Below are 23,214 nucleotides of genomic sequence, written 5' to 3' on the forward strand. Positions count from 1 at the left end.
ATCAATTTACATTCCCACCAACAGTGCAAGAGGGTTCGCTTTCCTCCACACCCTCTCCAGCATTTATTGTTTGTAGATTTTTTGATGATGGTCATTCTGACCAGTGTGAGGTGATACCTCATTGTAGTTTTGATTTGCATTTCTCTAATGTTTAGTGACGTTGAGCATCCTTTCGTGTGTTTATTGGCAATCTGTATATCTTCTTTGGAGAAATGTCTGTTTAGGTCTTCTGCCCATTTTTGGATTGGGTTGTTTGTTTTCTAGATATCAAGCTGCATGAGCTGCTTGTATATTTTGGAGATTAATCCTTTGTCAATTGCTTCATTTGAAAATATTTTCTCCCATGCTAAGGGTTGTTTTTTCATCTTTTTTATGGTTTTCTTTGCTGTGCAAAAGCTTTTAAGTTTCATTAGGCCCTGTTTGTTTATTTTTGTTTTTATTTCCATTTCTCTAGGAGGGGGGTCAAAAAAGATCTTGCTTGGTTTATGTCATAGAGTGTTCTACCTATGTTTCCCTCTAAGAGTTTTTATAGTGTCTGGCCTTACATGTAGGTCTTTAATACATTTTGAGTTTATTTCTGTGTATGGTGCTAGGAAGTGTTCTAATTTCATTCTTTTACATGTAGTTGTCCAGTTTTCCCAGCACCACTTATTGAAGAGGCTGTCTTTTCTCTATTGTATATTCTTGCCTCCTTTATCAAAGGTAAGGTGGCCATATGTGCATGGGTTTATATCTGGCCTTTCTATCCTGTTCCATTGATCTATATTTCTGTTTTTTGTGCCAGTACCTTACTGTCTTGATTACTGTAGCTTTGTAGTATAGTCTGAAGTCAGGGAGCCTGATTCCTCCAGCTCCATTTTTCTTTCTCAAGATTGCTTTGAGGTCTTTTGTGTTTCCATACAAATTGTGAAATTTTTTGCTCTAGTTCTGTGAAAAATGCCATTGGTAGTTTGATAGGGATTGCACTGAATCTGCAGATTGCTTTGGGTAGTATAGTCATTTTCACAATGTTGATTCTTCCAGTCCAAGAACATGGTATATTTCTCCATCTGTTTGTATCATCTTTAATTTCTTTCATCAGGGTCTTATAGTTTTCTGCATACAGGTCTTTTGTCTCTTTAGGTAGGTTTATTCCTAGGTATTTTATTCTTGTTGTTGCAGTGGCAAATGGGAGTGTTTTCTTAATTCCTCTTTCATATTTTTCGTTAGTGTATAGGAATGCAAGAGATTTCTGTGCATTAATTTTGTATCCTGCTACTTTACCACATTCATTGACTAGCTCTAGTCGTTTTCTGGTAGCATCTTTAGGATTCTCTATGTATAGTATCATGTCATCTGCAAACAGTGACAGCTTTACTTCTTTTCCGATTTGGATTCCTTTTATTTCCTTTTCTTCTCTGATTGCTGTGGCTAAAACTTCCAAAACTATGCTGAATAAGAGTGGTGAGAGGGGCTTCCCTGGTGGCGCAGTGGTTGAGAGTCCACCTGCTGATGCAGGGGACGCGGGTTCGTGCCCCAGTCTGGGAGGATCCCACATGCCGCGGAGAGGCTGGGCCCATGAGCCATGGCCGTTGAGCCTGTGCGTCCGGAGCCTGTGCTCTGCAACGGGAGAGCCCGCAACAGTGAGAGGACCGTGTACTGCAAAAAAAAAAAAAAAAAAAGAAAATAGTGGTGAGAGTGGGCAAGCTTGTCTTGTTCCTGTTCTTAGTGGAAATGGTTTCGGTTTTTCACATTGAGAATGATGTTGGCTGTGGGTTTGTCATATATGGCCTTTATTATGTTGAGGTAAGTTCCCTCTATGCCTACTTTCTGGAGAGTTTTTAAGTATAAATGGGTGTAGAATTTTGTCAAAAGCTTTTTCTGCATTTATTGAGATGATCATATGGTTTTTCTCTTTCAATTTGTTAATATGGTGTATCACATTGATTGATTTGCATATATTGAAGAATCCTTGCATTCCTGGGATAAACCCCACTTGATTATGGTGTATGATCCTTTTAATGTACTGTTGGATTCTGTTTGCTAGTATTTTGTTGAGGATTTTTGCATCTGTGTTCATCAGTGATTTTGGCCTGTAGTTTTCTTTCTTTGTGACATGTTTGTCTGGTTTTGGTATCAGGGTGATGGTGGCCTTGTAGAATGAGTTTGGGAGTGTTCCTCCCTCTGCTATATTTTGGAAGAGTTTGAGAAGGATAGGTGTTAGCTCTTCTCTAAATGTTTGATAGAATTTGCCTGTGAACCCATCTGATCCTGGGCTTTTGTTTGTTGGAAGATTTTTAATCACAGTTTCGATTTCAGTGGTTGTGATTGGTCTGTGTATATTTTCTGTTTGTTCCTGGTTCAGTCTCGGAAGGTTGTGCTTTTCTTCGAATGTGTCCATTTCTTCCAGGTTGTCCATTTTATTGGCATAGGGTTGCTTGTAGTAATCTTTCATGATCCTTTGTATTTCTGTGGTGTCAGTTGTTACTTCTCCTTTTTCATTTCTAATTCTGTTGATTTGAGTCTCCTCCCTTTTTTTGTTGATGAGTCTGGCTAATGGTTTATCAATTTTGTTTATCTTCTGAAATAACCAGCTTTTAGTTTTATTGATCTTTGCTGTCGTTTCCTTCATTTCTTTTTCATTTATTTCTGATCTGATCTTTATGACTTCTTTCCTTCTGTTAACTTTGGGAACCCCTCCATCTTACCCCTCCATGAGCAAATTGAGACCCCAGGAGAATATAGCGACTTGCTCAAGGAAATGCAGCTATGCTCTTTTCTCATCAGTATCATCTTTGTAGCATTTTCCTCCCAAAAGCAAACTCAAATTCTCTAAGATTCATCCCACTTAAATGGTAAAATTCTTTTATCCGTATTAAAACTCTTACAATTTTTATAGACTAATTTTTCTGAGAAGTCAGGACACCTTATAGTCCTTTTCTCTCATTTCACAACATATTAAGTCAGGGACATAGGCTCCTGGGGACAGTTAATACTCAGAAGGTGTGGTATGACTTGTTCAAGATAAAAAGGAATTGAGAACATGAGCTGGAAGTGACTTAGAAACCAAATCTATATTTAATAGAAGTGACTTTTCGGAGGACACCCAGCAAAGAAAAGGCTTTAGATGTGCGAAATCACTATTAAAATCACACTATATGTAGGTTATCAGGGAGGAGGGCCTATTTGACTCTGTGAAACTTAGACCCAGTTTATTTTCTTACCCTAATCCTTCTGCTTCCACGTCTAATCAAGGCTAAACCATGCCACATATATCTTTGCTTTTAAATGATTTCCTCACTGTTTGTACTTAATACTTCTATTTTCTATCTTGTGTTACATAAACCAACCAAACCAACAAACAAATCGATAAATGAAAGGCCAATATCTAATTCTCATCTGTTTTGCTATGATGTATGTACTTTCTTCTGTCTTCAGTTGAATAGGAAACAGGGTCTCCATAAACCATCTGGTCTTTCGCTGGACTTGGCCAGGCAGACAGAATGCAGGGTCACTTCTCAGAGACAGAGCATTTGTTCTTTCGTACTTTCTTGACTGTTCCTTGATGAACTATGTTTGTTAAATCTTTCTGTTTTATTCCATATCTTTGTATTTGACCCTAAAAGCCAGTATTCTGCTTTGTTTTATGTTTCCTGTTAACAATTTCCCCTTGGTCTGAATGGAGAGTGCCACAGAATTAAAAACAATATGGGGATTGGGACAAAACATCAGTTGTAGGAACTGGAAGATTTATAATCTTAGGTAGAAAGTAATAGGAAAACCTTGCTGCAGAAAAAACAAACAAACAAACCCCAAAATAATCCCAGAAAAGTCATACAGTGATTTGAGATTTGTGAAACTGTAGCAATGTGAGTGGACATTACACTTGAAGAGAAGGTTACTGACCAGAGGATATGAGTGATGGATAACCTTCATTTTTAACTTCAGTTCTAGTTTCCTCTGGCATACATGTCAGAGTAGTAATACGCTCGTGGTGGTTTGTGTTGAGGGAGCAGTTTTGGCTTCTCTCTACTTTATTCTTATATGAAAAGGTCATTTCCTACCACTAGAGATGAGAATATGTCGATGGTGTTCTCTCTTTTATTTTCAGCAGTGTATCTATGATCTTTCCAAATGATTCATGTAGATAAAACATTAACATTATGGGGCGGGGGAATGTTCTTTCTTTCCTTTTTTTAAAGAGTTTTAAGTAGCAGTGGCTCCCAATTCTATAGTGTGACTTTGGGTGGATAATTGCTATAGACTACTGTAGACCTTTGTTTTCTTCCCCCTGTAGGGGATTGACTTTAACCGTTCTCCTCTGCCAAACCTTTGATCCGTGCATGACATTTCAACCCCACCACTTCCTGTGTTCTATTCTGCCAAAGAAAATTGCATTTTCTATTTCTGGATAAAGCATGGTTGTTTGTGTCAGTCAATTTAACACAATACAACAGTTCTTATCTGTGCAGAGGAAGCACTAATAAGATTCCAGCAGGAGATGTGTCCTGAGCCCATGACCAAGCCTCCCATTGGGCCCGGAAGACGGAAGCCACAGTAATCCATTACCGACAAGGCTACTTAGTGGTGATGTAGCACCTTTTTGTCTTGGAGACCTCCAGGTAGTAAGAAGTCCCATTTCCTGCCCTATACACTCATCCCACAAATGATACATGGGTGTGAAAGAAATCGGTTGTGTGGCAGAGTGGAAAGGGCAGGTATTTTGGAGAGTCTCACCTTGCTTTTTTGATCCCTGCTCTGCCATTTACCAGCTCTGAACCCTTAGTCATGTTACATACCTTTTCTGAGCCTCTGGTTCCTCATGGAAAATGAGGATAAAGATACAGTTTCTCACTTGCAGAGTTAGTAGGAAAATGAAATGAGGTAATGAACACAAGACTCTTAGCACAGGGCACACTCCACTGCAGGTGCTCTAGAAGTAGCTATTGTCATGAAAGTGCTCCTATTGGTAAGAATATATTGCATTTTGATGAAGTAAGCAGTTCTTACTGTGAGATGTCTTTTGGTTAAAATGGAGGTATGGACCTCCCACCTTTTTGTTCCATTGAGTAGATCAGCTGTGGGAAAAGTTTGATTTTTCAAAGAAATCAAAGAAATATTTGATTTCCCTGCTACTTATACCTTAATTCATTAAATCGTTTAATGAAGGCCTACTGGATGCTGTGCACTGTTCTGGATGCCTGAATCTAGAAGAAACAACAAAAAAGCAAAGAGGCGATGTGATGGAGAGGAAAGAACATGGGTTCCGGCATGGGCGAATGTAGCGTCCCATTCTGGCTCTGCTATTTACTAGTATTCTGTGATTTGGGCATGTTATTTAACATCTCTGAGACTAGTTTGTGGATTTCTAAAATGTGGACAATAGTACATGCCTCACAAGGCTGTGATAACAGATAAAAGGCAGTTGTAATCTGGGATGATATTCAAAATATTTACTAACCAGTATGGGAAGGGCATTGACTAATCAGAAAGAACCAGCTTGGGGCTTCCCTGGTGGCGCAGTGGTTGAGACTCCGCCTGCTGATGCAGGGGACACGGGTTTGTGCCCTCGTCCGGGAAGATCCCACATGCCGCGGAGCGGCTGGGCCCGTGAGCCATGGCCGCTGAGCCTGTGCATCCGGAGCCTGTGCTCCGCAATGGGAGAGGCCACAATGGTGAGAGGCCCGTGTACCGCAAAAGAGAAAAAAAAAAAGAAAGAAAGAACCAGCTGTAGAAAACCAGTAAACTAGTAGGTATCAGTGTATCAGTAGAATACAAGCCCTTCTAGACACCCTGCTAGAAGCCCAGTGCCTAGCATTTAGTAGGGAAGAGCCCAGGTTTTAGTTTGGGGGTTGTACTGTTTATATTTTTAATTTTCTATATATTATGATATTTTGACATCTTAAAAACCCTTCTGGCTGGAGAGAGACTGGCCCTTCAGGGACTAGCCAATTCTTAGAGATAGCAAAGGGCTCAGCCGGGAACATGCCTTTGATAAAGCAGGCTAACCAGTCCAGAGCCATACCTCCTCCATCTGACCTGGACACCCAGGATGCAATATTCTCCTACCCTAATCATCCCAGAGCTCCCTACCAGACAGCTAGGGACTGCCGTATAGCTTAAAGCCTGAAGATACTGTTCAAAGTAGCCAATCCTAAAATGTTTTCCCTGCCTTGCCTTTCTTGAGGAAACCCCCAGTTAAGACTCTGTTCTAGACTTTTCCTTCCTCCTGTCTTCTGCCTCCTGACTGACACCCAGTGCTCCCGCCTGAGACCCTGTGCAGCACATGGTGCCTCCTGTTTCTGGGTCTTGTAAGTATAATCACCTTAGTTTTCCTGAGCCTCTCCTGACTGACCATCACATAAAGAACAAAGAACAGGAGTGGATGTATAAACGATTGCCACACAGTCTGAAACGTGCTATAATGAAAGTGCATAAACGGGCAAAGTGAGCGCAGTGTAGGGAGCCACTAACCTAACTGGGGGAGTCCAGAAATGATAAAGAAAAGAAAAGCTGAGCATTGAAGGATGAGGAGGAGGGTGTGTCAGGACTGAGATAACCGTGCAGAGAGAAAAGCGTGCCCCACAGCATGAAAGTACACACACATACGACATGTTTCAGGAGGAATAGGGCATGGTGGGCTGGGAGGGGGTTCGAGGCTGGGCAAAGGATAAAACTGGAGATGTAGGTAGGGGCTTGATCTTGAAGGACCTTTGAAGCGACTTTGTTGCAGCGTGAGAAGCCATTGCAGAGAGGGAGATGGAGGAGGGAGGAAGACCAGTGAGGGAGGTGGCTGTGTCAGTCGGCGGTGAGACACGAGGCACTGAACTGTGGAGGGCATCCCATAGGCAAGCAGGGCACAGACACCTGAGATGGAGTCTAGTCATGGACTAGATGGAACCAAGTCAGTGATTGGATATAGTGGGGAGGGAAGGAAGCAGCTGAAGACAACTCCTGGGTCTAGCTAACGTGACAGCTGCACGTTGGCATTCCAGAAGAGAGAACAGTGTTGGGGTAAATCGCTTCTCTCCTGTTTGTGTAACTGCATCATTCCCCTGCCTACCAGGTCAAGGGACGCTTTTTTTTTTTTTTTTCATCTCACAGCTGTAAATATTTCATGCCAGTGGCCATGTTTCTGTTTTATTTTGGGAATAGCACTTCAACTGGTTTCTCAGTTTAAATGACTCAGGGACTGAAGGGCCATTTTTGTCTTCGGGGGTATGTTTGGTGGCGAAGATGGTAGACAGTTGGGTGTGGGTGAGGACAGGTAGCGCCTGAGGTCTTGCAGCTTAGAAGTAACATCTAGTCATTTGAGGATTACACTGCCAAAGGTGTGTGGGTGTATCTTTGAAGAAACAAAACAAAACAAAAAGCATGACCAGCAATCTGATCTATGCTAGGTGTCTATGAAAATCATTCTTTTATTTATTGCCTTACCTCTTGGAACTGCCTTACTGGCCTCAGAAATGACCCCTTTGTTAAAGTAAACTTCCCCATTGCTCTCAGGGGGTGGTTGGTCAACTTGTCAGTTGATGGGGTTTGAGGGGAGGAGTTTGGGGTCACTGTTCTGTTACACCGATTCATTTAAAAATTGGCCTTTTGAAAAAAAAAAAAAAAAAAATTGGCCTTTTGTTTCCTCTCTTCCCCATCCTTGGTGGCAGCCAGTAATCGTGCCTTCCCAGGGCTGAGGAGTGTGCAGAAAGCCCCTGGTTTGTGTGATCCGACAGGATCATTTCTGAACAGAGAGGCTGCACACAGCCCAGGCCCTGCTCTCCCCTTCCTGCTCTGAATGCTGAAACAATTTCAATGAGAAGATGGATTTATAAGAGGGTTCCTTTCTTATCATAATGGGAGCCTATCCAACTTTTTGATTCTAAAGAGGTTTGCAGTGGTATCTGGGGAATGTTCTTGATGGCACAATTTTCAGTTGTTTGAAGTTTCCATTTTTTAAAAAGCCTACTAAGAGCCAGGCTTCTTATGGCTGTATGTCATTCACTCCTCCTGCGGTGACTCCTGTGAGCTACATTTATTGAACTCTCCTGTGCGTCAGGCCTGCGCTAAGCACTTCACGTAGGTCGTCGGAATTCACCTTCACAGTAGCTCTGTGAGGTAGGACTGGGATCACCTCCAATCCTCCGACGAGGAGCCTGGAGTGTAGAGAGGTAAAGACACTTTGTTCAGGGTCACTTGGCTCTCAGAGGTCAGCTCAGGAGTCCAACCCAGATACTCTTAACTGCAGAGTTTGCACCCTTAGCCTTGCCGGGTAGATAATACACATGTTATCAGTTCTAAAAAAGATGAACCTGAGACTTAGAAAGGCTTAGAATCCAGAACCCAGGTCTCTCTGACTTTATATTGTTGTCCCAGGATACCAGTTGTCTCTGCTTATACCCTGTGAACAAAGCAAAGCTTTATATGAACTGTTTTATCACAAACTGGCCCTGAATCCTGGGATCTTCAGAGGGAGCTGATGAAAGTGGTATTGGTTTATGATGTGGTGATGCTTCTGGTCTTACATCTGATTGCACCATTCTTTCTCATCCTTGCTGATAGAAAGGACATAAAGTGAGAATATTCGCATCACAAATTATTAAGTATTAAATCTCAAAGTCAGTTTGGGCCACATTACTGATCGCTGCATATCAAGGGCTGTGTCATTAAGGCCAATATATGGGAAGATTGCTACCTCTTTCTTTGGAGTTTACAACCTTCAGAGAAACACCGGACAGCTATTTATTTTTGTATTTATGCAAATTACATATACATACAGAGTGTTAAAACATAAAAACAACATATGGGTTAAAAGAATTTCTGTAAGTGCTCCAGGCACCTCCAGATACAGAAATAGCATGGCTGCTAATAACATGGGCTCCTCAGCAAACAGAGATCGCAGCCTCAGCCACTCTCACAATCTGTGAGATGAGGGGCTCTTTTAGGGAAGGGTACCGTTCTATATTTACACGCTAGCTTTCCAGCTTCATTCATGCTGACAGATTGCCATTTTTAAAGCAGGTTGATCTGGTGGATGAGGGGAGACACTGGAGGTGACAGAATAGGACAGAGCAAACCTCGCTTGGAGGAACCAGCCTGTCCTTTGGAGGTGGAACTAGCCTAAAATACTGATCTATATCGTAAAGAAAATTTGACACACTTAGCGGAACTAGAGGCTCAAGCTTTCAAATCAGAAATGTTTAGAGGACTGCGTACAACCAGCTCCTAATGAGCCTAATCATCTCTCTTGCTCATCAGGCAGAACAGATTAAAAAAAATTAAAGAAAACCAAAGAGGGAAGATAAGAAGGAAGAATGAACTGAGGGCTATGAGAGTCCATCTGGTGCCAGCGTTGTGGTTTCATACCATATTGGTAACAGCCAGGGTACGCAGGCCTCTCACTGTTGTGGCCTCTCCCGTTGCGGAGCACAGGCTCCGGACGCGCAGGCTCAGCGGCCATGGCTCACGGGTCCAGCCGCTCCGCGGCATGTGGGATCCTCCCGGACCGGGGTACGAACCCGTGTCCTCTGCATCGGCAGGCGGACTCTCAACCACTGCGCCACCAGGGAAGCCCGAGAGACTATTCTTAATTTCTTGTCATAGATGAGGAAACTGAGGTTTTAGGGTTTAAGGGATTTGCCCAGGATCATGCAGCTAGGAAGTGGTACTTAGAATCTGTATACAGCTCTTTATGACACAAGGAGAAGCCAGTTCTTTTCCTACCGTAAGTGGAAAGCTTTCCTGAGAGGCCACAGCACTGCCAAATGGCCTTTGCAGTCTCTGGGTACATCTTGCATTGATACTTGGCAGAAACCGTGGAAACCAAAGGTGAGCAGTGTGGCCAGAGCCCGGCTGGGGACTCTAGTTCTCCCTCCTTGTGGGCTGCTGGGCAAGAAGGACACACATCAGGCTTCATTTGTTCTTTGCACCACAATGCAGCCCCAGTGCCTATAGTGCAGAAGGCAGTTAATTTTCCCAATATTCTCTAATTTTTGGCATGGACTGAATGCAGCCAGAGAGACTAAGCCAGGATTGTATCAAGGACTTCTGCCTGTGTCTGTGCGGAGGGATGTGCAGTTGCCATAGCAGCAATCAATCTGCTAAATAACTGGTAGCATAAACTGATTCAAAGGCAAAAAGACTGATTTGGGTCAGGGAATCACACTCTATAAAAAACAGCGTCTCTGTGACTTCTGAGGGTATTTTAGCCTTTATGGTTGGCCCTGGAAATGCACACTGAGTGAATGCTCAGAGGCAACAGGGGTGTGTGTGCCTCAAGAGATGAGCACTATGCTGCTTCTGGGTAGTTAGAATAGGGAATTCCGTGGAACGTGCTGTAAAATTGCTCTTCTGCTGCATAGCAATTCCCAGAGGCTTAGGACCAGTAACTAGCAAAAAGATCATGGTATCCAGTTACTGAGTTCTCCCCATGTCCTGGGATGCTTCTCAGTGCGTTACAGGCATTTGGTCAACAATCTTGCAAAGTGGGCTTTATCACCACCCATCCACACTTGTGGACACCGTTGTTAATATGCCCAGACTTGGGGAACCAGCCAGGGGCGGTGGATTCAGGATTCAATCTGAGATGTGCTTGATGCAGCTGCTAGGCCCTCTCCACCCTGCCACACAGCTTCTCTTCCTTGGACTTTTCTCAAAAGGAAAGGACATTTCTTCTTGGCCACTCACATAGCAAGATTGCAGTGTTCTGATTATGCTTTGTATATTGTGAAATGTTTGCTAATTATTTTTTTTCTTTTTTTTTGGTGATACGTGGGCCTCTCACCACTGTGGCCTCTTCTGTTGCGGAGCACAGGCTCCGGACGCGCAGGCTCAGTGGCCATGGCTCACGGGCCCAGCCGCCCCACGGCATGTGGGATCTTCCCGGACCGGGGCACGAACCCGTGTCCCCTGCATCGGCAGGCGGACTCTCAACCACTGTGCCACCAGGGAAGCCCTACTAATTATTTTTAATCCCACATGAAAACTAAGTCTTAGGGCAATAGGACTTGGTATTCCCAGAGCTAGCGCTGCCCAGTTTGGGTGATTCAGGTTGTCATACTGAAGGGAAAAAAAGAGGCTATTTTTTCTTTTACTCTGGTTTTTAGAACAGTACCAGGTATCCTCCTATCTCCATTTTGGTGTAGCCTAGCTCCTGGGTAAACCTGGGCTAGGAGAAAGCATTTCTGAACCATAGTAAGAGGTGGCATGTTATAAAGCAGAAAGCAGTGGCTTGATGTCTGTGTTGAGTTACGGGCTCTTCCACTTTCTAGCTGTGTGATCTTGGGCATTGTACTTCTATTCTTTCAGCCTAGTCTCCACTCTGTAAAAAGGGGATGATAGTGATGGTGATACCACCTAACTCTCAGTTTCCTAGAATGCTCTTTGGAGTGAGACAGAGGTAAAAATTGCCACACAACCTTTAGGAGTAAAGATGCCTGCGGATTCCTTTGCATCAAGGAGTCTATTCCCTCATCCATGAATCCCAATTTTTAATTTTTGTTCTTTTGCTTAGTGGCTCTGAATTAAATGTTTGTAGAATGAATAAAGTCTAGGAAAGCACTTCAGAGAGTGCCTGTCACATGGTTATGGTTTAATAAATATTAGTTTCTTATTTAAACAAAGCTTAAAAATTATTCGATCATCCTTCACCTTTAGATCTAGTTTGTAGGTGCTAGTTAGACTTGGTACTCCAGAGGAATTTGAGCCCTGGGAGCCCAGAGGAAGGAGATTAAGCCTTGCCTTTGTGTTTTCTGTTCCCTATTTCTGACTCCGTGACTGAAAGTCCAGAGGTGAGCCGAGCACTGTGAACTGAATTCCCGTCTGGAAGTCTCACCTTTCCAGGGTCCGCTGCCACAGAGCTGGCTCAGGAAACTCTGGAAATGAACTTCATGCAGTGTGCAATTTGACTCTGCCGTGCCAGCTGGAATACACCTTTAGGAGCTGAGTAGGTGAGTTCATTTGGGGGATCCTACTGTTTTTCAGCCTCTCAGCTGAACAATCATTTCTGGTAAAAATACAGTCTTTGAGCCAGCTCTTTTCCCATGGACTGTCAGTGGTTTATAAACATCATACAGGCAGGGCTGGGCTGCATTTTGAGCTTGTGACCTGGAGGTGAAAGTTCTGCCCATTCCTTCTGATCATTCTTCTTCATGAGGTGGTAGTTTTGCACTGACTTACAGCCCCTCTGGTTTTCTGTGCAGGGCCCTACTGCAATTTGTGGCTTCAGAATAAGTGCTCAGTGTTTTTCCTGTGTGTGGACATTGATTTGTTGTTTTTTTTTTAAACCTGGAATACAAACGGAACCTGTGCCCGCTATCTGAATATCTCTAATTAGAAGACTTGCACAGATCTACCAATTGACTTTCATAGATTGAACCCAAGTCTGCCACTGCGTTGAAGGGGAAATGAGATTTCCTTGCCTCCCAAGTTATCTTCAGCATTTTGTCTGAATGCAGACACATTTCCCAAATTCAAGATACAACGGTAGGTAGGGAAGAGTTGCTGAGAGCCCGGGGGCAGGATGCAATCATCACACAGGTAAATTATCTGTGCTGTGAGAAAATGGAGCAGTAAATGAACCGTGAGTCTCCTGCACTGGGAGGTCATGTATGTTCCGGTGCCACACCAACCTGCTTCTCTGATTATGGTTAGAATCGAGGCTGCCATTCATGCCTTCCCTTTTTTTTTTTGTTCCTTTTCTCTTTATATTCTACTGAGCTTTGTTTTACTTCAGCTTCTCTGTATTCTACCAATTAAGCCCCAAATTGGCAGCTAAGACAAAATACAAATGAAAGGAAGGGGGCGGTGAGAAAATGGACAAAGGCAAATGAGAATAAAGATGAAAATTACTCCTATCTTCCCACGCCGTTCCCCTCCTGGTGGCTGCGTTGAGCAAAGGAGAGACTGAGTGTCGCATGGCAAGGAACCAGTAACTTACCAGGGTTGAATCCCTGGGCCTTCTTGACTAAAACTGTGCAGGGGGCAACGTCCATTGTTTGAGCACGTTTTCTCCCCATCTCCCCTTCGCTGCTCCGGAGCACACCTGGACTCCCCCACGTGTAACAGTATTGAGCAACATCGATCAAGGCTTACTGTATCCCAGCTTAAGAAGCACGTTTCCTAGGGAGACCAGGTTTCAGACTTCGCTTGAAAGGATGATTATGGATTTTGGAGGCAGATAAAAGGGGAAGGGCAGGCCTTAAGACGGGAGATTATGCATAAAGGCGTACAGCTGGAGGTTGTTCCGGATACCCGTGTGATGCAGGATGGTTCTAACAGAGGATTGATGGCGGGCGGTTGAAGCTGAAGTTAGGGAGGTAGGCAGGAATGACGCCATGGAGAGTGAGATGCCGATATTAGGGGTCTGGGACTTTATTCTGTAGACACTGATACATGAAGGACATTATCAGTGTCTAGTGAAACTATTTAGGACATCTGCAGCTCACCCACTCATGGCCTATAAAATCATAGTCTACTCTGGAGGACCCTGTTTCCTTTCTCCCCCTGGTGGGTATCACTTAAGGTTGGTCCACTGCTGTAAAAACACACCAAAGCTCAGTCCCTTCGTGCATTTGCTCCCTCACATTTAGTCTAACGTGGGTCAGAGCAGATGTGTGTGCAGGGTTGGGATGACTGTGCTCATCGCAGTCATTCCTGGTCCCAGACTCCTGTAGGAATGCCATTCACATTGATTATTGGCCAGAACCCAGTTTCAGTTCTGCACTTGATCAGTTGCAGGGCGGGGGCTGGGAATGGGAGGAGGGAAGGTGGTGCCAGGAAAAAAGGAAGTAAGGTTTGGTGAACACCTAGCTACAGTGTACATGCATATGTCTATAGTTAACAAAGACTTTCACTTTTTAAGGGGGTCATCACCCAACCACAAGTTGGGTTTTCTGGTTTGGGGACATCCCATTGTCACAACTATTTATTCCTTTATGAAATTCAACTAATTCAGTTTGGGTTTATCGTCTGGCTTATTCACCTAGATTTTCTATTTCGGCTCCTTATAAAGAATTTGTTTTTTCATCTTTGTCCCTTCCCTACTTGGTAAAGCTCTTACAGAGTAAAAGTGTTTCTACCTTCTACTTTCACTCTATTGTAGAAGTTATGATTGTGAAGCAACCTTCAAATTGCAAATGCGAAATTGAATAGTCTATCGAAATAGTTTTCTCTATTAATTTAGTGGAATCTTAAATAGAAGGTAAATCAGAAGCCTGTGAAAGGCTGAAAAACAGGAAGACAGCGTGTTCAGATCACATTTATAATAGAAGAAACTGCAAAAATTATTTCAGTTTGATTGTATTTATCTTTAAAAACATGTGACTTTATTGGGCCTTTTATCCTAATCTGCATGTGTAACATTTGCTGTTTTCACCCTGTGCCCAACAAACTGATCAGTCTGTCAAGTAAGTCATAGATTTCGTTTTGTTCTGTCACCTCCACACGTTTATTTAATTCTATGCAATCAGGAATGTGTTATGGAGAACATAATTAGCACGGCCAATGGACCAGCAGTGAGAGTGGTGCATCTCTGTGGGGTGGGGGTGGGTGGGGGAAGAGATGCTGCTGGGTGAGGAAATAGATTTTAGTTTCAAATTACACAGGGACAGTTGTAAACCCAAAGGTTAGGAGTTGTTAAAATACAAAATATATTTGATAATATCATTTGACAGTAGGGTTTTCTGGTTTCTCTCTTTATCCCTTCCATCCTCCTTCTCCCCTCTTCCCTGGCAGCCCATCAGTTTGGGAGAGTCACAGTGAGAGATGAGGCACTAGGCAGCCCCTTTGCCACAGGATAACTTTCCCTCAAGAAAAGCAGGTTGTTAACTCCTGTTCATCCTTCAGGTCTCAACTCAAGTGACACTGCCTCAGGGAAGGCTTCCCTGACCAGTGAGGCTGGGTGTGGAGCTCCTGCAGCCCACTTTCTAAGCATCCACGTTCTCCATCCAATACGGAACATGCTTCATTGTCTCATAGCAGTCTTTTTTTTTTGATATTTTTAAAATTAATTTTTATTGGAGTATAGTTGATTTACAATGTTGTGTTAGTTTCTGCTGTACAGCAAAGTGAATCAGTTATACCTATACATATATCCACTCTTTTTTAGATTCTGTCCTCATATAGGTCATTACAGAGTATTGAGTAGAGTTCCCTGTGCTATGAAGAAGTTTCTTTTTTTAAAAAATTTTTTTTAAAATTTACATTGGAGTATAGTTGATTAACAATGTTGTGTTAGTTTCAAGTGTACAGCAGAGTAATTCAGTTATACATATACATGTATCTATTCATTTTCAAATTCTTTTCCCATTTAGGTTATTACAGAACATTGAACAGAGTTCCTTACTGTATAGCACAGGGAACTCTGCTCATAGTACTCTTAAAGTTGTCTTCCTGCGAATGATCCATTGTCATCCTTGTACCTAGCACAATTCTTGGCACATGGTTGACACTCAACATATGTTTGAATGAATGAGTGAATGAATGAATGAATGTGTAGTGTAAACAGGAGATACTTTAGAAACAGGCACACCTGGGGTTCTCCTTTGACTCTGCTGGTTCTTAGCTTCAGGTTGGTGGGTAATTTATTTAATCTTTACACGACCCAGTCACCAGAGCTGCAAAATAAAGATGGTAGGTCCTAATTGCATGGTGGTTGTGAGGATTAAGTGAGACAATGGACATGCAGCCCCTGTGAGCATTTCTATCACAGGCATGCAAATTAAGTATCAGTTCTGTAGTCCGTGGAGGGTTTGGAGCAGGAAAGTGACAGCATGAAAGTGGTGCTTTTTGAAAGATGGATCTGGTGGCCTGGTGCAGAAGAGCCAAGCGGGGGGGGTGAAGAAACTGCTGCAGTGTTCTTAGCGTGAGGAGAGGAGGCCTGAACTTGTTTATAGTTACAGTCTGAGATGCCATCTCTGGGTGGGGCAGGTCACTTTGTTGAGCTATTTAAGTGGCACGTGAATGTGACAGCCACTCAGTGAGCCACCTTACTGAGCTGTTGGCCATTTTGCCAACAGGTGCTGGCTTGAGTTAGTCAGGCTCATAACCAAATGGGGAACAGGGATTCATTTAGACCCTCTTAAAAAAATGAGTTTATTTTAAGGATATCCTGCAAATGAAACAGGAAGACTGTGAGAATCCAAGACAGTTACTCTTTCCCTCTGGACTCTCCCCACTTCACTGTCACGGTGGGCTGGCTTCACTCTGTATATTTACTCTTTTATTTCTTGCTGATGACTTTCCAAACTCCTCTCGTCCAAATCCCACAGGGTAGCTGTTTGTCTTAGTTATCATTACCCTGTTTAGAGTGTCTTTTGTGCTAGACCAGCTCATGGGTCTTCAGCCTGGCTGGGAATGAACATCCTTTGGGCTTTTTATTCTCCTTTACAAAGAAAGCCACTGGGATAAACTAGAAAGGGACATTGGGGATGGAAGATAGCATGACCGCCATGCTTAGGACAGAGCAGTTGAGAGGGCATCACAATGTCCCTAGTGTTATTGGAAAAACTGGTCCTATCTGTTGGCATAAACATAGGCCTGCTGTGATGGCAGGGGCCCAGCGACATAAGCAAGAAAAGGAATGTGGCTTCAGGAACATCTCACAGAAAAGGTAAACAGGAGATCATCAGACAGAGTATCCTGTGAAAAATGCATTTAGTACTTCAAGAAATAATTATTGGTGACTTCTTTGTGCCAAGCACTGTGCTAGGTACTGAAGACACGGTGGTGGACAAGACAGAGCTCCTGCCCGCGTGAAGCTTACATCCTAGTGCTGGAAGGCAATGAAAAGGTAAGGAAATAAATACGTGATATAATATCAGGTAGAGATAAGGCTAGGAAGACAAATACGGTAGCATAAGAGATCACTGCATAAGGCTGATCCCCAATCCCATTTACTCTTCCACATGGACCCAAAGATAGACTGTATTTCCCCAATTTCCTTGCAGTTCAGCTGTGACCATTTGACTGAATTCTGGCTGTTGAAATGTGGGAAGAAGTGATGTGTGCCACTTCCAGCCCTGACCCATAAAAGCTTCCTACTTGCAGACCTCTGGGCTCTTTTCCATTTTGGCTGGCTTGGATGGAGACAACTCCCAGGACAACCTTGGGCATCCTTTGTTAAAAATAGTGGAGCCACAGGATGGGATCACTGCATGGAGGAAAGCTGCCCTACTAGGCATGCCTGCATTTTATAATTACGTGGGTGAGAAATAAACTTTAATTTTGTTAAACCTGTGGTTCTCAGAGTAGGGTGCTTTGACCAATAGCATCAGCATCACTTGGGATCATGATATGAATGCAAATCCTTGGGCTCTGCCCTAAACATACTGAATCAGAAACTTGGAGGGGTGGGCCCTGCTGTCTGGGTTTTAAAAAGCCCTCCAGATGATTCTGATACATACAGTTTAGGACTGTTCTAAACCCTGGAGGTTCTGGGTTTTATCTGTTACATCAGTTGGTATTATTTTTAACTAATACAGAGAGTAATTTGAGTGGTGGGGGTAGGTTTAGCAATTTGAAATGGAGTCCTCATGGAAAGCAATTGCAGTGAACTTGAGGGAACAAGTCTGGTGTATTTGCATAAAAAAGGAGATCAGTTTGGTCAGAGTAGAATGATTATGGGGAAAGGGCTGGAGGGAAATAAGATCAGAGTAGAAAGCTGAGGCCTGATCACATAGGGTCCAAGAGGCCAGGGGTGGGGCTTTAGATCTCTTTTAAGTGCAGTGTGATTTATTTATTGAACAAACTTTTTGTGAGTGATTTTTTTTTTTATTGTGGTAAAGTATACATAACATAAACTTACCATTTCAGCCATCCTTTTTTTTTTTTTTTTTTTGCGGTACACGGGCCTCTCACTGTTGTGGCCTCTCCCTTTGCAGAGCACAGGCTCCGGATGTGCAGGCTCAGCGGCCATGGCTCACGGGCCCAGCTGCTCCGCGGCATGTGGGATCTTCCCGGACCGGGGCACGAACCCGTGTCCCCTGCATCAGCAGGTGGACTCTCAACCACTGTGCCACCAGGGAAGCCCCTCAGCCATTCTTAAATGTACAATTTCATGACATGAAGTACAATCATGATGTTGTGCAACCATCACCACTGTGCATTTCCAGAACTTTTCTGTCATCCCAAATAGAAATTCTGTATTCATTAAACAGTAACTCCCCATTCCCCTCTTCTTCCCAGCCCCTGGTAACCTCTATTATACTTTCTGAGTTTGCCTATTCTAGGTACTTCATATAAGTAGAATCATATAATATTTGCTCTTTTGTGTCTGGCTTATTTCACTTAGCATTAATGTTTTTAAGGTTCATCCATGTTAGAGCATGTGTCAGAATTTTCTCCCTCTTTAAGGCTGAATAATGTTCCATTACATGTTCTGTTTATTCACTCATCTGTTGATGGAAATTGGGTCATTTCCCCCTTTTGGCTATTGTGAATAATGCTGTTATGAACATAGGTGCACAAGTAGGTCTGTGAGTCTGTGCTTTTAATTCTTCTAGGCCAGCAGACTTTGTAAGTGCTCTGGTGCTGTGTCCTGAGGCTGAGAAGGTGTGTAGGATGTGACCTGGTCGAGGCACTCACTACAGTGAGGGAGGAGACAAGCAAAGATCAATCGTGATCTCTTCGAGTGATAGGGTTTGCTCACATAAAGTGCCTGGGAGGATCACCAGGTGGTGTCAGGGAAAGCTTCCTTCCTGGAGGAGGCTGTGCTGAGCTCAATCTCAAAGAAAAAATAGAAATTAGTCAGGTGAAGAAGAGAGGGAGGGGCATTCTAGGGAAATGGTGGGGCACTGAAGCAAAGAGGTGTGCATGTGTAATCCTCTGCAGAAGCCCACGCTGGCCTCACATGGATGAAGCACTGAGGGTGAGATGGGAGAGAGAGGGGTAAGAGATGAGGCTAAAGAGATAAGTGAGGGCCTGGCTGCACAGACCTGGCAAGGGAAGTCAAGGAGCTTGACACGAATCCCTTAGGGCAGCAGTGCTTCATCTTGACTGCATTTGAGAATCCCTCAACAGCTTTAAATAAAAGAAAACCCTCCAATGCGGAGCCTGAATTCCACCCTCATCGATTCTGGCTTACTTGGTCTGGGTTGGGGCCAGGACATAGGCATTTCTGCAACTTCCTGGTATTGCCAACGTGTAGCCAGGGTTGAGAAGTACTGTCTCAGGCCATGGGAAAGCTTTTAGAAGGTTTTAAGCAAGAGAGTAACAAGATGAGATTCTTTCTTCACCCCTTGTACATATTTCAATGTAAAGTGAAGTTTATGGCTGATGAGGCCTTTGGGGAAAGAGGCCCTTTCCTGTTCTCTGAGCCTCAGTTTGTTCCACTATAAAATGAAGATGCTACTTCCATCCCTCAAGGGCTGTCTTAAGGAGCAGATGGAGAGTAGAAGATGACAGTAAGGAGCCCCAGGCAGGAGCCTTTTTATACAGACACAGCTTTCCATTTGTGTGGCAGGATCAGTGACCGGGGGCCGAATCCCCCAGGCCCAGCGCTGTCTGGGGGTCCAGAGCTTCTCTGGACTTGGCGCTCTGCAGGTATCAGTCAGACTTTCCTTAACGGAAGACTTCCTGATGAGCAGGATGCAGTTATAGTTGGTTTGACCGGAATGAGAAGTACAAGCCGATGCAGCTGTGCGTGATGGCGATGCAGGAGGGCAAGGCGGCACCTGCCTGCTGACTTGATCGCAGGCTCCATGCTGTGGTACCAGTTGTGTGGTGTTTGCTTGTTTCCATCTCAATCTGGAGGAAAAATCCTAGCGCAGAGCCCTTCAGCTGCTCCCTTCCCACCCCATCCCAGCAGGAAGACGGGTGACTGGGTTCAAGCAGCAGAGTGAGAAGCCAGATTCTGGTTTGTATCTTAGGGCATGGCACGGCAGCCCTTAATTTTCTGGGAGGGGAGTGATCTTTTTTTCTTTATCTTTACCACTCCTGGAGGGCGTGAACCATGCCTTTGGTCATTTTGTGCTTTGAGCACCTTAGGTGGACAGGAAAATGTGTGTTCAGTTGACCAGGGATCGGTTAGGATTGATTGTGCTGGAAAGAGGAAGAGGGGGGATGAAGATGACTTGAGTGACCTTGAGACCTACAGAGAAATTGGCTAGGGTGGGGTCTCTGTGTCTCTCTCTCCTGCTCACGCAAGTTAGCAATATAACAACCCAGCCCTGTCCTATGTTTGTGATCGTTGTGTGTTAAAGTTGCCTCCAGAGTAGTGAAATTCCAAGCCTCCCCTACCCACTGACAGTAGAGCAAGCTTGACGTGAGAGTATCTGGGGTGGGGCACCCAGAAACACCAGCCAGGTTGGATGTATACATCTAAATCTTGCATACCCTCGAGGCTCTTTGCATTCTATGTAAAATCTAAATCGTTGCATACCTCTGCTGTCTTCCATTCATCTAGATAATTGAGAGTAATTTGCGGGGGCATTCTAGATCCAATGGCCTAAATGTTAAAGAGGGCAGCGTTTCTGTTCTCTCCAGATCAGAAACTTCATCTTGTTAGCTGGATTTATTTTGAGGTTTTGTACTGTCCTTTCCCAATAAACTGGTTCTCCATTATTTTAAAATAGCATCATGGGATTAATAGTGCATTCAGGGCAAGCATTGCAGCCTGTGGCTGTCTGTGGGACTGTCCTGGAGCCTTGACCCGGCAGGGGGCCCTGTAATTCCTAACCTCAGTAACAGGGCCTGGCCATGCATGCACGCTCAGATGACGGGCCATCTGTGCCCTGCCTGGAGGCAACTCACAAAGCACCTCACTTGACAAATTAAAGGTGAGGAAGCCTCAGGCTTCCTTGCTTCTTATGAATGTGGGAATCAGTCCCTTTTAAGTCAGGCCAGCATGAGGAAATAGGAGAAAGGACGCTACTGCAAATATACCAGATATGTTTTGTATGTTACTTCATGGCATCCTCACTGACCTTGTGAGGCAGGTATTTTTATCCTTATTTTACAGATGGAGAAATCAGAATTCCAAATAACTGAGCAACCTACCGCATCTTGCACAGCTGGACTGGTGGCACACCGGATTCGAAGCCAGGCGTGATATGCTGGGCTCCATGCCTGGGCTTTTCAAAATGTCAACCATTGACATCTGGGGATGATAATTCTTTATCGTTGGGGGCTGCCCTGTGCTTATGGGATGTCTAGTAGTGTCCCTGTTTGTTATTCTAGATGATAATAGTACCCCACCCCAAAACCCCACATGAGACAACCAAAAATGTTCCCCTGGTGGACGCAATCACTCCAATCCCAGCTGAGAACCACTGTCGTAGAATAATACATATGTTTTGTCAATTCTCACAACAACCCCATATACTAGGTACCATTATCATTCCCCTTTTGCAGATAAATGTACAGAACCTAGAGAAACTGTGAGTTGACCCAGGTCAACTGGGTCCGCTTTGGGAATAAATAGCATCTCTGAGTGTCTTGTTTTCTTTTTCCCCAGGTTTAAAGTGGCGGATCCTGTCTTAAGACTAGGTAAGGGCAACACTAAAGTCCTTTTTCTTTGCCACTTTACCAGGAATTTGAAAAGCGTAGTGTTTGTGAGAATAACCTGGCGGGGGGGGAGCTTGTTAGAATTCATATTCCTGACAGATTCAAATCCAGTAGACCTGTGTGGGTGCGGGAATGGGTATGATAAAGCACACCCCCAGTGACTGGGGGTGCCGTGGTTCAGGGAACCTTCTTTGAGAAACACTCAAGTACTTTGCTGTGTTTCAAGTGACCCCAAGATAAAAATTCAGGAGAAAGAATGGAGATGACAGGTGGAAATGGAAGGGGTGTGGGATGAGACCTGACATGCCACTACTTGTAGAGTTCTGTTTAATAACCAAAGAGGGCGCCAAACATGTATTGCACCGAGTGACCTGCAGTGCCAGGATCTCCTGTAGACCTTGGGATGGTAAGTCCGATGCATTTGCATCACTCTCCATCCCCAGCTAAGGTTGACTGGGCTGCCTAGTTTGGAAGCTTAGTGCATCCTGAAATTCTAAAAATGGTTACATTTAAACAAAAACAGCTGTGTCATTTCCCAATTTCCGCTCTATTCAGATTCACACTCTGCCTTCTCGCTTCTCTTAGAGGCGCTGGGAGGGACACAAGGGTACACACACACACACACACACACACACAGCCGCCTCTCTTTCACTCTCACTCACTTGAGTTCATTCCTCCGTGGAGAGGGAGTGTTTCTAGTTTTCCAAAAAGGAATCACAAACAGGAGAAGCCACACGAGCCCAGACTACAATAAAATGCTACAATATGCTTTCAAGCTGGAGCGACTCAAAAGCTGGGAAGAGAAAGTGGCAGTATAATGCCTATTTTTATCTTCAACTATAATCTATCCACTTGTAGTTTCATAGCTGTCAGGAGGGAGAAAAGGACACGTAATCAGCCCACCGCTCTCTGCTCTCATCCTCCACCCGTGTGACACAGATGTTGCGGGGTGTGCACACACACGTACTTTTAAAACACTTGTCAGAGGGTTCAATTGAACTCACACCTGAAGCCAGGTTCCTCTTCCTTTTAGAACCCATCCTTTTGTCTGTTATTTCTTGACAACCAGACAGAAGGTGAAATGTAGGTGATGAAAACCCATATTCTGGATGCCTAGGAATAATGGTTACCATTGATTGATTGGAAGCAACCGCTGTGTACCTATTAGTCTTTTCTAGCCTTGGCCAGACTGTGCTACGGGTGTGTCCTAACCTCCTGGACACTCTTCACTCATCTGGTGACTGCCTATCCTTTAGAGAAGGCAGACATGGGCCGGTGGAGATAGCACAGCGTTGGGGTCAAGTGGCCTGAGCATCTAGCCTCATTTTGCTGTGCACAAGCTCTGTGACCTCTCTAGACCTCAGACTCCTCATCTGTAGAAAGAGGATAGAAATACCTCCATGATGGATTATTGAGAGAATTCAGCAATGAATGTAAACCCTAAGCTTTATCACGTGGCAGAGGCTAAGGACATGCTACCTGTTAGTAGGAGTGTTTCTGTCATTGCTGTTTTATTTGTATTAGTACTTTAGTGATGGTAGCAGCAGCAGCAGTAGTAGTGGTAGAAGAAGTCGTTTGGGGTTTGATTTCTACAACTGTTGTATACTTTGTTTTCAGTGGTTACTCGCCCGTGCTGGTAGCGTAGGGTATTACGTGAGTCTTCCTCATGCATTGTTCCTACAGCATCCCTACAGGCAAGTCAGAGGAGTGACTTCCTTTAGGTGTGATGGTAAGAATTTGAAA

General features: G+C 44.0%; 1 long non-coding RNA gene across 1 annotated transcript in view; it reads left to right on the forward strand.

Moving 5' to 3' along the window:
- Positions 1–591: 591 nt before the first annotated feature.
- LOC117203373 (uncharacterized) overlaps positions 592–23,214 on the forward strand; it is a 32,886-nt gene continuing 10,263 nt past the window's right edge. Inside the window, exons 1-4 of the long non-coding RNA XR_004486106.2 lie at positions 592–11,918; positions 16,668–16,759; positions 21,422–21,453; positions 21,698–21,877. This is a non-coding gene — a long non-coding RNA (uncharacterized LOC117203373). The remainder of the gene's footprint in view (positions 11,919–16,667; positions 16,760–21,421; positions 21,454–21,697; positions 21,878–23,214) is intronic.

Source organism: Orcinus orca, chromosome 6 (genome assembly GCF_937001465.1).
Source record: "Orcinus orca chromosome 6, mOrcOrc1.1, whole genome shotgun sequence".
Taxonomy (NCBI): Eukaryota; Metazoa; Chordata; class Mammalia; order Artiodactyla; family Delphinidae; genus Orcinus; species Orcinus orca.